Genomic DNA, 13866 nt, shown 5'->3' with positions numbered 1-13866 from the left:
TTGTTTTTGATGATTGTAGGCTTTAAAGGTTTTGATTACTAGTAAAATTTGATGTGAAATAGTGGTTGGATAATAGTAGACTATACACATCATTGTAATTTTTCACTTTTTTTTTTTTGCGGGGCAAGGGGGGTTAAGTGACTTGCCCAGGGTCACACAGCTAGTAAGTATCAAGTGTCTGAGGCCAGATTTGAACTCAGGTACTCCTGAATCCAGGGCTGGTGCTTTATCCACGTAATTTTTCACTTTTGTTAGATATTCTGGGTTCTTGACCCAGCATTAAATACTGGGAGAATTTGAAAGAACATAGTACAACATCCAGATTGATGAATACATAAAATTCTTATGAACAGAGAGAAATTTACTAGCACCTATGATTTTGTGTATATATGTATGCACGGATGTCTGTGTATGTGTGTGTATGTATATATGTATATCAATAGAGAGAAGACTGTGTTCTTTTAAAATTAGTTATGAGTTGATGCCTGGAGGTAATTAGTCAAGAAACATGCTTGGAATTGACTATCAGAGGAAGAGGTTTTGCTAGCTTCAGAGGCACAGGCTTGTATTTTCCAACCATTGAAGATTTCTAATTTACTACAAAACAGGGAGAGTTCTTAAATGGCACCAGGATAAACTAAGTCATCCTGGCTCACTCTAGGTCTTGGAGCAGAAGCTAGATGACCATACTTCTGATAGTGGTGTATAGGGATGGAGCAGAGATTCTAAGACTCTGTGACTTGATAGTGCTTTTATAACCTAGACCCACCCCTACTCCCCAACCCCTTACAGGTGAATAGGTTCCACCTTCTTTGTAATCATATACTCCTTAATCTCTGTAAGACCTTCCAATTAACTATACTGATGGTAGTAGTAGTTATTCTTTGATGTTTCAGGAATTTGTGCATTGGAACAAAGCTGAAACCTAGAATATCCAAGGGTGTGCTTTTGCCAGCTTGAACTGCAAGCCACTTGTTAAAATTTCAGGGTGATATATCAGATTACCTGCTGTCTAGGGGAGGGGGGAGGGAGGGGAGGGAGGGAGAAAAATCTGAAATTGTAAAGCTTGTATAAACAAAAGTTGAGAACTATCTTTACATGTAATGGAAAAAATAAAATACCTTATATGTTAAAAAAAAATTTCAGGGTGAGCACTTACACCTTGGAAATCAGTAAACACTACAAATCAGGATTTGATTTATTGTTTGGTTGAGTGTCTAGACTTAAGAAAGTGATAGCAAAAAATGTTAATAACCCAGATTAAATTTAAAAGTGTGTCATATATCATTCGGGCCAGGGGCAGGGGGTAGTTGTTAAACATTTACCAGCATACTGCTGCCGATAACTCCTTCCATACCGGCCATCAGAATAGGTCATTTAAATGTTGGCAACTCTTGTGCTGAGCTACCTTTTGAAGCAATGAATTAAGAAGTAGGAGAAGGGAAAGCAGGTTCTCTCTCCTTATTGGTCCCTTGAGCTTTGGACTCCTTGGATGAACGTGTCTCTGAAATTACTGTGTTTTTACTTTCTCTGCTTCCAGTTTTTATTTTTCTTTTAAGAGCAAATGCAATTTGGAATGCTGGAAAGGAAAAGGGTTTTAACTTTGCATGAATAAAACATAAAAGCGTTTCATTTTGCTTGAGAAAATGAGCCCCATTTCCCATTTTCTTTAGTAGCTTTCCTTGCTGAGCAAATGGAGGATCTTTGGGGACTTCTTCATATAGTTAAAGGGAATAGTAAAAGTCTGCTCTACTCAGGGCTTGAAGGACAGAATATCTTTTTTCCAAATTCAGAACAGTTAATGGCATCATTTCAAAATTAGCAAAGAAAGTTTAGTTTGGGCAGGTAACTCCCCCCTCCCCCCAGGGAGTCAGATGATCTTCATGGAAATTCTTTATGTGGTGAGTTCAGTATTACCCCATCAGTGAATCCAGTGATCTCATTGATCTTTCACTGTGAATGACATGATCAGTTAGAGGGAACAGCTAATATTGCTCTCAGTGGAGTTTTTACAACTAGGTCCCGATTTGTGCAGATAACAAATCCTGGGAAGTGGTTGTGTTATTTAAACTTATACTACATATTTCCATTGGGCTGGAAACGATTACCATATTTTACATAACTATAACTGTACATAGTATGAATATGGATACATGTTACCTCTTAATGGAATTCATTATTCACTCCAGTTAGGACTTCTTCCTTTAAAAAACAAGCTAACATCTACAAAAAGTCCACTCCTAAATCATAAGAATAGCTAACAGAATAGACATAATTGTGACTAAACAAAATTATGAAAGCAGATGGACTCAGAATGGTTGAGTGAAAAATGATACAAGACTTTTATCTACACATAAGCTCCAAAATTAAAAAAAAATTAATTGTTCTCATTCCTGAAAACTCCTAACCATCATTCAATGGAAAGCATGATTTGAGATACTGGGTTCTCATCCCTTTCTGTTCCTACCCTCCTCCTTCAGTGAAAAGCAGTCTTAGGCTAAGTCAGAAGCTTGAGTTCAGTCCTGGCTCCATGCCTTATCTGTGTGACCTTGTGAGAAGACACAACCTTTACCTCCCTGCCTGACCCTCAATTTTCTTATCCTTAAAATGAGGAGAATAGTATTTCTATAACTTACTTTATAGGGCTGTTGAGTTTCAAATGAGATAATGGATAGAAAGTGCTTAGTTGGTTCAAGGCATTATCTTCTTGTTAGCAAAGTCACTTCTTGATGCCAACTAATCAAATGATGCTCTCATGGGATCCACTACTAGAGGAAGAGGGAATTAAGGGAGCATTTGGCCTTCGTGAATTCTTAAGTGGTGAAGGCCTTTGTCACCTAGAACCTGAACATGAGTTCTGACATCTCAGAAGGTAGTGACCCATTTTAGATGAGCAAGATCAACTCCAGGCCCAGCCAGACAACTTGTGATCTGCCTGGCTACCATGTGTATACACTTCCTTCTGACCAAAACACCATCTCCAAAAAGTGAGATGGGAGAGCAGCTGTGGGTTTGAGGGGAAATGCCCCCCAAAATGAAGAGTAACATTTATATATGATGCTTAGATTTGTCTACTCTGCCTCTGGTGTCTCAGCAGATTAGTAGTAAAGGAGAGTAGACAACAGGGGCCTTATTCATGAAAACCATTCTAGAATTTTGAAATCTAAATGGGAACAGAAAGAAAAAGGGTTTATTGAAAATTGAGAGTTATTGTCTTTTTTAAACTTAACTCAACCTACAGGCCATTGAGCTCCTGATGTGAGAAAATGAGAAGTATTTGAAAGTGCATAAGCAATCCTCTTAGACCAGTAAAATCTTATCCATTTGGACATTACTAATTCAAATGCCTCCCTATCTATGAAGAATTTTCTAAGCAAACTAATCATACACACATAACTGGTGCCTGGGAGAATCTTAAATTTACATAAAGAAATGTTATATTTACTTGAGAATGTTAATAGTTTACATATAAGCAGATTCTGGTCATTTCAGTATTTCTTTTACTAAAGGAAAACCAGCCAGATAACCCTTGAAAATACTTTGCTATTGACCATCTGTGCTCCCTTTAATCTTGATCTTGGCTAAAGAGTAGCCACACGTGCAATCCATCAAAGAGCCTGGTCAGTTTTGCAAACACAACACAGCCCCCTGTGTTGTTATTGAACCTGGCAGCTTACCCTGTTTTATCCTTAGGAATACAAATGGTGCCAGAGCCCTTTACAAATGCACTGATCTTGGGCAAGCAGACCCCAGACACCTTTGAAAACACCAACCACAAGTAAGCCATATGCACAAGGAAAGTGGTCAAATTCTTTTTGGTTCTCAGTCATTCCTTTGGGCTCTTCTGTCACTTTAACTGTTTCTGCTTCTACATCTGGGGCAAAGGGCCTGGTCTGATCAAACAGCTTCATCATTTAGCTGATTAATTAGAATATGATGTAATACAGAGCGTAGGTCTCCAATCCATTCTCCCCTTCCCTGCCTATCATCTAACCCTTTGTTCAGCCAACTATATAATTGGATGAACATGAATTATTGAAGAGACAGATTCTGATGGTGAGAATGCATGAAATGGTGATAAGAAATATACAGGCAATGCCAGTGTGCAACCCCTGGCATGTTAACTGCTATAACTTTAAGAGGAGAATTCATAGAAGAGCAGGATCATATCCTGACCACCATGTGTATTCCCTCCCTCCCCACTGATAGCTCTCCAGCTCTTGCTCTGGGAAAAGTAATTAAATCAGTACTACCGTTACTACTAGAAAGAAGCCGCCATGAGGGTGGGACTCTTCAACCATTTCATTCATAATCCCTGTGACTCCTCAAGCCAAAGCTCCCACCCCATCCCCTATTCCCTGGGATGTGTTGTTCTCCCATAGTAAAATGACCTCCTTGAGGTCAGGCCCCAGTGCCTGGCACAAAGTAGACATTTAAATGCATTTTCATTCATTCATGTAAAGCTAGGAAAGCTTCATGGAGATGAGGTTTGAACTAGGCGCTAAAGGATAAGTAGGGTATGGGTGTCCAAGGCATATACTGCCTTCTCCAGTCTCTATTTCATTCGGTTAGAATTTATTGAGCACTGCGATGTGCCTAGCGCTGTGCTTGCCACTGGAGAGGAGATAGAGAAACATAAAAGTCACTCCCTGCCCTTGTGGCTTTCCACAGTATGGATGATGGGACAAGAAGTACACCCAGGAAACATTTCAGTATTAGGGGAATACAGGATATGGTAACATACCAAAAGCAAGTTATATTAACAGCAAATGCTCCAGTGGTTCAGAGAAGGGAGAGATGGTCATGGTCTAAAGTAGGGCTTCTTAAACTTTTTCCACTTGTGACCCCTTTTCACCTGAGAAATTTTTACATGACCAAATTTTTTGTGACCTCCACATTCAGATACACAACGCCATATGGGGTCTTGGCCCACAGTTTAAGAAGCTTTCGTCTAAAGTACTTTATTTTTCTTCTTGTCCTTCAAATAACTTTTCCTACTTATGTCTTGAACCCACCAACATTACAAGGTGGTTAAACTAAGCACATCCCTTAGCCCTATCAATTATACTTTTAGAGCTATAGAGGGCTGCCAAGTGCTGATTTCAAATTTCTCCACTTTGAGGACTTATCCTTAATATTGACTAAATATTGCATTGAACATGAGAAGAACAAGGATAAAGACCATCATTGAGGAAATGTAGGACAGAAAGAGGTGTTCATGGATAAAGAGCTCCACTGGTCTCCTAACTATGTCAGGAGAAATTGAGGAAGGGTCTCCAGCATGTTGAGTGGACATGCCATGAAGAACTGTTAGGGCAGTGTAGATGAGAGCTCCACAGGAGTAGATCTAGATAGGTTGTGATGTGATCATTGATAGGAACTCCACTTTGAATAAGAGGAAGGGAGAGAGGAAAGAAAGAAAAGCAGCAATGAAAAAGGGAGGAAGGGATTTATTGAGCACTTTATATGGACCAGATTCATTAAAGGTAAATTTCTGTTTGTGTCCTAATTCACCCACCCAGTTCCTGCTTACAACTCATTCCCATTACTGACTGAGGTCGCCAGACTCTCTCCCCAGGGAGCTCCACTTTTGGAGGCACACAGATAAGATTTACACCCCAAGATCTGAATTCCACATCAAAGAGCCAAGTTCAAACAAAGCAGGGAGGGAATGGAAATCAGAAACCACAGATAGGACCCTGAGTCTTTGACCTTTTATCAGTTTAACATCTGTAAATGTAACCAATTGCCTCACTAAAAAACAAAAAACAAAAACAAACAAAAAAATGTAACCCCAGCCATGCTGCGTCATGCTGTAATCTTGTCAGGACAAGGTAACTGTTTTTAAGCAATCATCAGCACCGATGAAACTTTAGTGATAGATTAGATAGAGATAGAGATAGAGATAGAGATAGAGATAGAGATAGAGATAGATATGCTGCTTTCAATCACTTCCCTGAGACCCTAACCGAAGGTCCATTGGTCTTGCTTTGAATGAACTTGCTTTGTATATTGATAGATCCTATGCTGTCAGGGATCAAGGGGTGGGGGTAGGGGAGTCTTGAATGATAATGATAGGGTGATATGTATCTTTGGATTGAGTAAATCAAAGTCATTACAATTTTCGCATTGCTAGCTTTTGAGCTGTATTTTTCTTAGGGTAATTTGATGGGGTCTAAGTTTGGAAGATGGAAGGTTTCCTAATGGTACCTGGCCAGATGATTCTTTAAACCATGCAATAATGAAAGATTGATGAAATACTGAGATCTGCTGATGAAAGTTTAATCTTTAGATATGTCTGCTAGTTCACCTCTGGCAAAAAAAGTCTTCTGGGAGATGGCAATAATTCTCTCCATACGCTACACTATTATCTTGACCTCTAGAGTTAATTTCTTTTTAATGCACTACTGTGATAAGCAAAGTCTTCAAAATTTACTTGGCCATTTTGCTGACTTAAACTGGTTATATTTTATATCTTTAAAAGTGACTTTCTTGTCTCCTATTAATCATGCTATGATGCGCCCTACTACTTTTTTTTGGCATAGAATAACCTTTAAAGGATGACATTATAAGTGATTGTCCAAGGAAATTTCCCCAAGAGAATAGTGTGGAACTTTTTAAACAGTGATCATAGATGCACTGAGGCTACCTGTTTAGGAACTGCTTCCAATAGCATTTCCATTAAATGTTGATTTCCATACCAGCATTTTCAGCTCTCTTTTGTACATTGTCTTCCCCAGTTAGAATGTAAGATGCTTGTGGGCAGGGACCTTTTGTTGTTGTTTGTTTATATTTGTATCCCCAGCACTTTAGCAACCTGTCAGACTGATAGTGAGCACCTAAGAAATGATTGTTACCTTTCTCTCTCCTTCCCTTCCTTCCTTCCTCCCTCCCTAATTCCTTAAGGAGCTTGCCTGAACAGCCTACAGTGTAAAACCTGGCTAGTGATGGAGTGGCAATTACAAAAAGTGAGATGGCAGTGGGGAGAGGGAGGGTGGATACTCTGAGTCCCAAGACACCCTCGAGGTAATTTGCTACCATACTCTGGCAGGTCAGCACTAGCTTTGTAACATATCACTTGAGAGCATTAAAAAGGGCTGAGAGGGGGGCAGCTAGATGGCGCAGTGGTTAAAGCGCTGGCCCTAGATTCAGGAGGACCTGAGTTCAAATCCAGCCTCAGACACTTGACACTTACTAGCTGTGTGACCCTGGGCAAGTCATTTAACCCCCATTGCCCCGACAAAAAAACCAAACAAACAAACAAACAAAAAAAGGGCTGAGAGGTTAAGTGATTTGCCCAGAGTCACAAAACCTGTATGTGTTGATGTGACTGGAACCCAAGTCTTCCTGACTCTGAGGATCACTTTACACCATACTGCTTGTACTGCTCTGTGTCTCAAAATGGGGGAAATAACATCTATATTTCAAAGGGTCAGGAGTAATAGGAGATAACAATATCAAAACAGATATGAAAATGCTGTGGAAATAGAAATTACTTTTAGTAACACATTATCATTATTACCTTAAAAAAATTCTGGTAAATTAAGTTCTAGGTCTCCCTAGAGATTGCTGATCTACTGACATAGATATAAGGACAAGAGCAACAAAGCATTAAAGAATTGGGTCGGGGCGGCTAGGTGGCACAGTGGATAGAGCACCAACCCTGGAGTCAGGAGTACCTGAGTTCAAATCCGGCCTCAGACACTTAACACTAGCTGTGTGACCCTGGGCAAGTCACTTAACCCCAATTGCCTCACTTAAAAAAATAAGAAGAAAAAAAAAAAAGAATTGGGTCACCGTTATTTGGTCAGACATCCACAAAGAGATGTGGCAATTCAGTGCAGTCGGTGAATCTACATTAGAGACGTACTTATTCTACATCTTTCTAGTCCTTTCCCCACTTCCACCCGACACACCAACCCATCCCCTCCCCTCCACACACATCCAGAATGATTAAAAAACGGTCTCCAGGAAACTGATTTTTTTCTTCTAAACTTTTAAATAAAGCCACCTTTTGTATTGTTGCCATGAATTTGGAGCTTAAAATTATGGGAGTTTTTTTTTCACCATAAAGCAACATGATTAAGGGGGAAAATCATGCTCAGAATTTGATTCTTGGTTACTATGCCTTCTTCTGTGGGCACGAAAACAAAGACCCGGTGGCTGACGTCCCCCTGGCAGACAGTAATCAGGATGTGTGAGGGCTGGGGTGGAGGCGGTAGGCACTTCCTAATGGGATCAATATTTTCACTCATATCTCTCTCTTTCCCTTTGGTCTCTTTCCTTAGAGAAGAATGTAATAGATTAATGTTTTCCACTCTATCTCTCAATGGCTCAGAGCCTTTGGATTCAGTTGTGGTTAGAAATACACAATTTTTTACATTTCTTGTTTTAACTTCAGCAAGGATGTGCTCTCTTGTGGGCTACCCTTCGTCACCTCCTCACCCTGAGGTGGACTCAGAAGGAAGGGCACATTAGAAATGACAGAAAGGATTTAAAGTCAGAACCCCAAAATAAAGAGCAAACCATTGACAGAAGGAAGAAGTTGCTGGTAGGAGAATTGTGTACACTTAGGCAGTGCAGAATCAGACATATGTTCCAAATATCAATAAGTAAACCAAATAGTTATTTTTAAATAGAAACATTAAATCTCATAAACCTCACCAAGAGTAATTTAGGATATAAATAAAGGAAAGAAGAGTGGGTGAGAGACTAAGCTGCATTAACATGCATAGTATGAAAATGAAGTGAAGAAAAGGGAAAAAAACAGGAAAATCTTGATTTAGTCAGACAATTTACATCCAAAACAGGAGGGGGGTGGGTATTATCTTGATGTACCCACAGATAAAAGAAGGTCTACCAATAGAGGAAAAGGAAAAAGGAAGAGGTTTAGATCATTCTGAGAGAGTGGTCCAGCTTTCTGGCAAGATTGAAGAAATAATCTCTCTCAGAAGAATCAAACATGTGACACACAACATTCTTGAGAGGTGTGGTCCAAACCAGATTACAAGGTGATGGGGAAATTCTTAACAAAATAATAAAAATACAATAAAATGTAGATAAAATTACATTTTTAAACCATTGTTGTTTGTCCTTTGTTCTTGAAGAGGGGGTGGTGTCATGACTTGTAGTCACCTGGATTTAAGTGAGGGAGGTCTGTACACAGTCACCAACCTCATTCTGTCCTCCAGTGCCATCTGAGTCCCATGGCAAGATATACATCAGGAGGACTAGAGATGGCCCTGGATGTTTAAGGCAATTGGGGTTAAATGACTTGCCAAGGATCACACAGCTAGTAAGTATCTGTGTGAGATTTGAATTCAGGTCCTGCCCTATTTTAAAACAGACAATATATGGCCCACGGACATCCTTGTGCACAGATTAGGGGCCCCCATTCCCTTTTCTTTTCTTTTTTCTTTTTTATATTTGTTATTATTGACATTCTTTTTTTCCTTAAATTTTGAATTGTGACTTTTCTCCCACCCCTCCCCAACTCACTGAAAAGACAAACAATATGATGATCAATTTTATACATTTGAAATTCTGCAAAACATATTTCCATATTAGCCATGTCACAAAAGAAGCAAGAATCATAAAGAAAGTGAGAAAATTATACTTCATTTCGCACTCAGAATTAATCAGTTTTTTCTTTGGAGGTAGATAGCAGTTTTCATCATGAGGCCTTTGTAATTGTCTTGGATCATTATATTGATCAGAGTAGCTAATTCTTTCACAGTTGGCTAATCATTACAATATTTCTGTTACTGTGTATAAAGATCTCCTAGTTCTACTCACTTCATTTTGTATTGCTTCATATAGGTCTTATAGGTCTTTCTGTATTTTTCTGAAATCAACCCCCTCATCATTTCTTTAGCACATTAGTTATCTGTCACAATCATATGGCACATCTTGTTCAGCCATTTCCAAGCTGATAGGCATCAGTTAGGGAATGGCTCAATTTCCAATTCTTTTCCACCTCCAAAAGAGCTCTATATTTTTTTGTATGTTTGGGTCCTTTTCCTTTCTCTTTGATCTCTTTGGAGAACAGACCTAGTAGTGGTCTTGCTAGGTCAACAGGTATGCCCAGTTCTAGAACCCTTGGCCAATAGTTCCAAATTGTTTACCAGAATGGCTGGACCAATTCACAACTCTACCAAAAGTTTCTTAGTGTACCTATTTTCCCTCATCTCCTTCAGCATTTATCATTTCTGATAGGTGTGAGGTGGTTTTAATTTGCATTTCTCTCATCAATAGTGATTCAGAGCATTTTTATATGACTGCAGGCAGCTTTGATTTCTTCTTCTGAAAACTGCCTGTATAATTATATCCCTTCACTATTTATCAGTTGGGGAATGGTTCTTAATTTTTACAAATTTGACTTGTTTCCCTGAGAACTGAATATGTTTGAGAAATAAGGCCTTTATCAAAGAAGCTTGCTATAAAAAAAAATTTATATTATTTCAATTGTCAGTGGTAACTTTTAGCAAAATGTTGTAATTGTCTATTTTTTGCTTTTTCTTTGTCTAAGATCTTGATTAATACCCCTGCCTTTTATTTTCTACTTCAGCTAAAGCACAATAGATTCTGCTCCAACCCCTTATTTTAACTCTGTGTGTGTGTGTGTGTGTGTGTGCGCGCGCGCATGCGTGTGTGCACACGCGTGTTTCTGTTTCAGGTGTTAATTATCAATTGTGTATTTTCTTCCATCTTATTTTATTATATTTATCCTTTTCTTTCTCTTTTTATCCTGTTTCTCCTCTAAAGTCTGTTTTGTTTCTGGCCACTGCCTCCCTTAATCTGCCCTCCCTTTTTACTCATCTCTTTCCTCTCCTGTTGTCCTGTTGGTTAAGATAAATATTTTAAAGTGCGTATATGTAGTCTTCCCTCTTTTCCCTCTTTCTGATGAGAGTGAGGTTCAATCATTGGGTGCCACTTCCTACTTTCCCCTCCTCTTTAAGAGCCTTACATACCTATTTCATGTAAGATAATTTCCCCTATTCTACTTCTCCCTTCCCCCTTCTTCCTCTTTCTCATCCCTTCATTTTTTTTTGAGATCATCCCAACATAATTGGCTCATACTCATGCTCTCTCTTTATGTAAACTGCGTCTAACTGCCCTATTAATGAAAAGGTTCTTAGAAGTTATATCTATCATCCTCTCATATAGGAATATAAACAGTTTAACTTTGAGTCTCATGATTTATCTTTTATTTTTACCTTTATATAATTCTTTTGAGTCTTGTGTTTGAATGCAAAATTTTCAACTCTGGTCTTTCCATCAGGAATGCTTAAAAGTCCTCTATTTCATTATACATCCATTTTTCCCCCGGGAGGATTATACTAAGTTTTGCTGAGTAGGTTATTGTTAGTTGTAATCTTAGCTCCTTTGCCTTCTGGAATATCATATTCCAAGCCCTTTGATTCTTTAATGGAGAAGCTACTAAGTCTTGTGTTATCCTGACTTTGGCTCCATGATATTTGAATTGTTTCTTCCTGGCTGCTTGTAATATTTTCCCTTCACCTGGGAACTCTAGAATTTGGCTATGATGTTCCTGAGAGTTTTCATTTTAGGATATCTTTCAGAAGATGATAGATGGATTCTTTCGATTTCTATTTTTCCCTCTTGATCTAAGATATTGGAGCAGTTTTCCTTTTTAATTCCTTCAAATATGATGTCTAGTCTCTTTTTTTGATTATGGCTTTCAGGTAGTCCAGTGATTCTTAAATTATCTCTCCTCAATCTGTTTTCCAAGTCAATTGTTTTCCCAATGAGATATTTCACAATTTATTTCCTTATTCTTTTGATTTGATTTTATTGTTTCTTGATATCTCATAGAATCATTAGCTTCTACTTGCCCTATTCTAATTTTCTTCAATGACCTTTTGTACCTCATTTTCCATTTGGCCAATTCTGCTTTTTAAGGAGTTCTTTTTTTCAGTGAATTTTTATGCCTTTTTTTTTTTTACCATTAAGCCAATTCTATTTTTTTAGAGTGTTATTTCAGTATTTTTTGGTGTCTTTACCATTCTTAGTTTTCTTTTCACAATTTTCTTGCATCACTCTTATTTTTTGCCTGTTTTTTCCTCTCCACTCTTATCTCTTTAAAAAAAATTACAGAAATTCCCATTGGGGTTGTGCTCAATTCACTTTTGAGGCTTTGCTTATAGTTCTTTTCACATTGTTGTCATCTGAGTTTGTATCTTGGTCTTCTGTACTAGCAGTAGTTTTTATAGTCAAATTATTTTTGTTGTTGCTATTATTTGCTCATTTTTCCAACCTATTTCTTGACTTGAAACTTTTAAAGTTGGGCTCTGTTCATCTTGGGGTGGAGTGGCAGTATCCCGAGCTTGAAGCGTTTTTTGTGCTGTTGTCTTCAGAGCTAGTTCTGGGGGTCTGCAAGTCTTTGGTGCTTCTAAGATGGTACGATTTGGGAAGAGGTGCAGCCACTGCTATCCTAGTTTGTTCTCTGGTCTTTACCCAGGAAGGGCCCCTGTTTCTCTGCAGCTGCAAGTGTTCGTGTTCCTCAAGACCCTGGAACTGTGCCCAGGGCCTGTGTTCTCCTGCAGATACAAGTCCTAGCACTCCTCTTTGCCTTGGAACTGTGACCCAGGCCCTATTCTCTTATGACTGACCACAAGGACTCTACACTCTGAAACTGCAACCCAGAACTGCACTGGGGCACTGCAGCAGGGCTTTGCATCCACTGCCCCCAAAGGGTCTGCTGCTGTCTCTGTGTGACCACTTTACTGAGCCGCTTATCATCTCTGGGCTGAGAGTTCTTGAAGCTGCTGTTGCAGCTGCCTCCAAGGCCCACTGCTAGTGCTGCTGCTGCATGTGCTCCAGGCTGGCCCACATGCTGGATTCACAGACCTCTCCTGACAACCTACTAAGTTACATTAGGCTGGAGAAAATGTCTTCCTGTGACCTTTTGTTGACTCTATAGCTGCAGAATTCAATTTGAGGCATTAGTTTAAAGTCATTTGGAAGGGAATGTTAGGAGAGTTCAGCTGGTATGCTGCCTTTAATCCACCATTTTGGCTTGTCGCCTTCCCTCCCCCCTAACCAGTGGTCCCCCATTTCTGTTTGAATTTTAAATCACTATTCCAGACCACCGCTTAAACTTTTTCCACTCTCATCCCCTTTCACCTGAGAAATTTTTGTGCAGCCCCGGGTATATAGGTATATAAAGTAAGCATACAGTAACTTTTACTGTTACCAAATTTTTTGTGACCCCCACAATCAGTTACATGCCCCCATATGGGGTCTTGACCTACAGTTTAAGAAGCTTTGTTCTAGAGTATGGTCAGAAGCCATCCCAGAAAAAGTGTTCTCTTTCATATATGACCATGAGCCTCCTTCCTCATCATCTTTAGATCTTGTTTGAGTAGTTTATCCTAGGAATAGCTATGTATTGCCCAGAGCCAAGTATTCTCTCTCTTACCTAGTTCCCCATTTTTACCAGCCACACCAATCCACTGTTAGATTAATAGACAGTCGGTGGAGCTCAAGAAGTTTTTACTGATACTAAATGTCCTGTTACTTTTATCTGACTTATGGGTAACGTGCCCTACTATCTATCTGAAAAAGGACAGGGCCAAGAATGCTCCTCCTTTCAGTATCTACTTTTATAAAATACCCTGAACTGGAAGGGACCTTAGAACTGTAAATGCAAAGCACCACAAAATTATCAGCTATTACGTCCGGGAGGAACGTTGGTACAGCCCAGACATAGTTTTCTTCTGATAAAGCAAATCAGACCGTTGGATGATTTTTCTTTTTTGTTTGTTTGTTTTGGGGGTTTTTTGTGGGGCAATGAGGGTTAAGTGACTTGCCCAGGGTCACAGAGCTAGTAAGTATCAAGTGTCT

General features: G+C 39.2%; 1 protein-coding gene across 9 annotated transcripts in view; it reads left to right on the top strand.

The window, feature by feature from the left end:
- Nucleotides 1-13866, top strand: part of APBB2 (amyloid beta precursor protein binding family B member 2) — a 432194-nt gene that overhangs the window by 345705 nt on the left and 72623 nt on the right. The window lies entirely within an intron of this gene.

Source organism: Dromiciops gliroides, chromosome 6, assembly GCF_019393635.1.
Source record: "Dromiciops gliroides isolate mDroGli1 chromosome 6, mDroGli1.pri, whole genome shotgun sequence".
Taxonomy (NCBI): Eukaryota; Metazoa; Chordata; class Mammalia; order Microbiotheria; family Microbiotheriidae; genus Dromiciops; species Dromiciops gliroides.
This window is presented reverse-complemented; position numbering and strand designations above follow the sequence as displayed.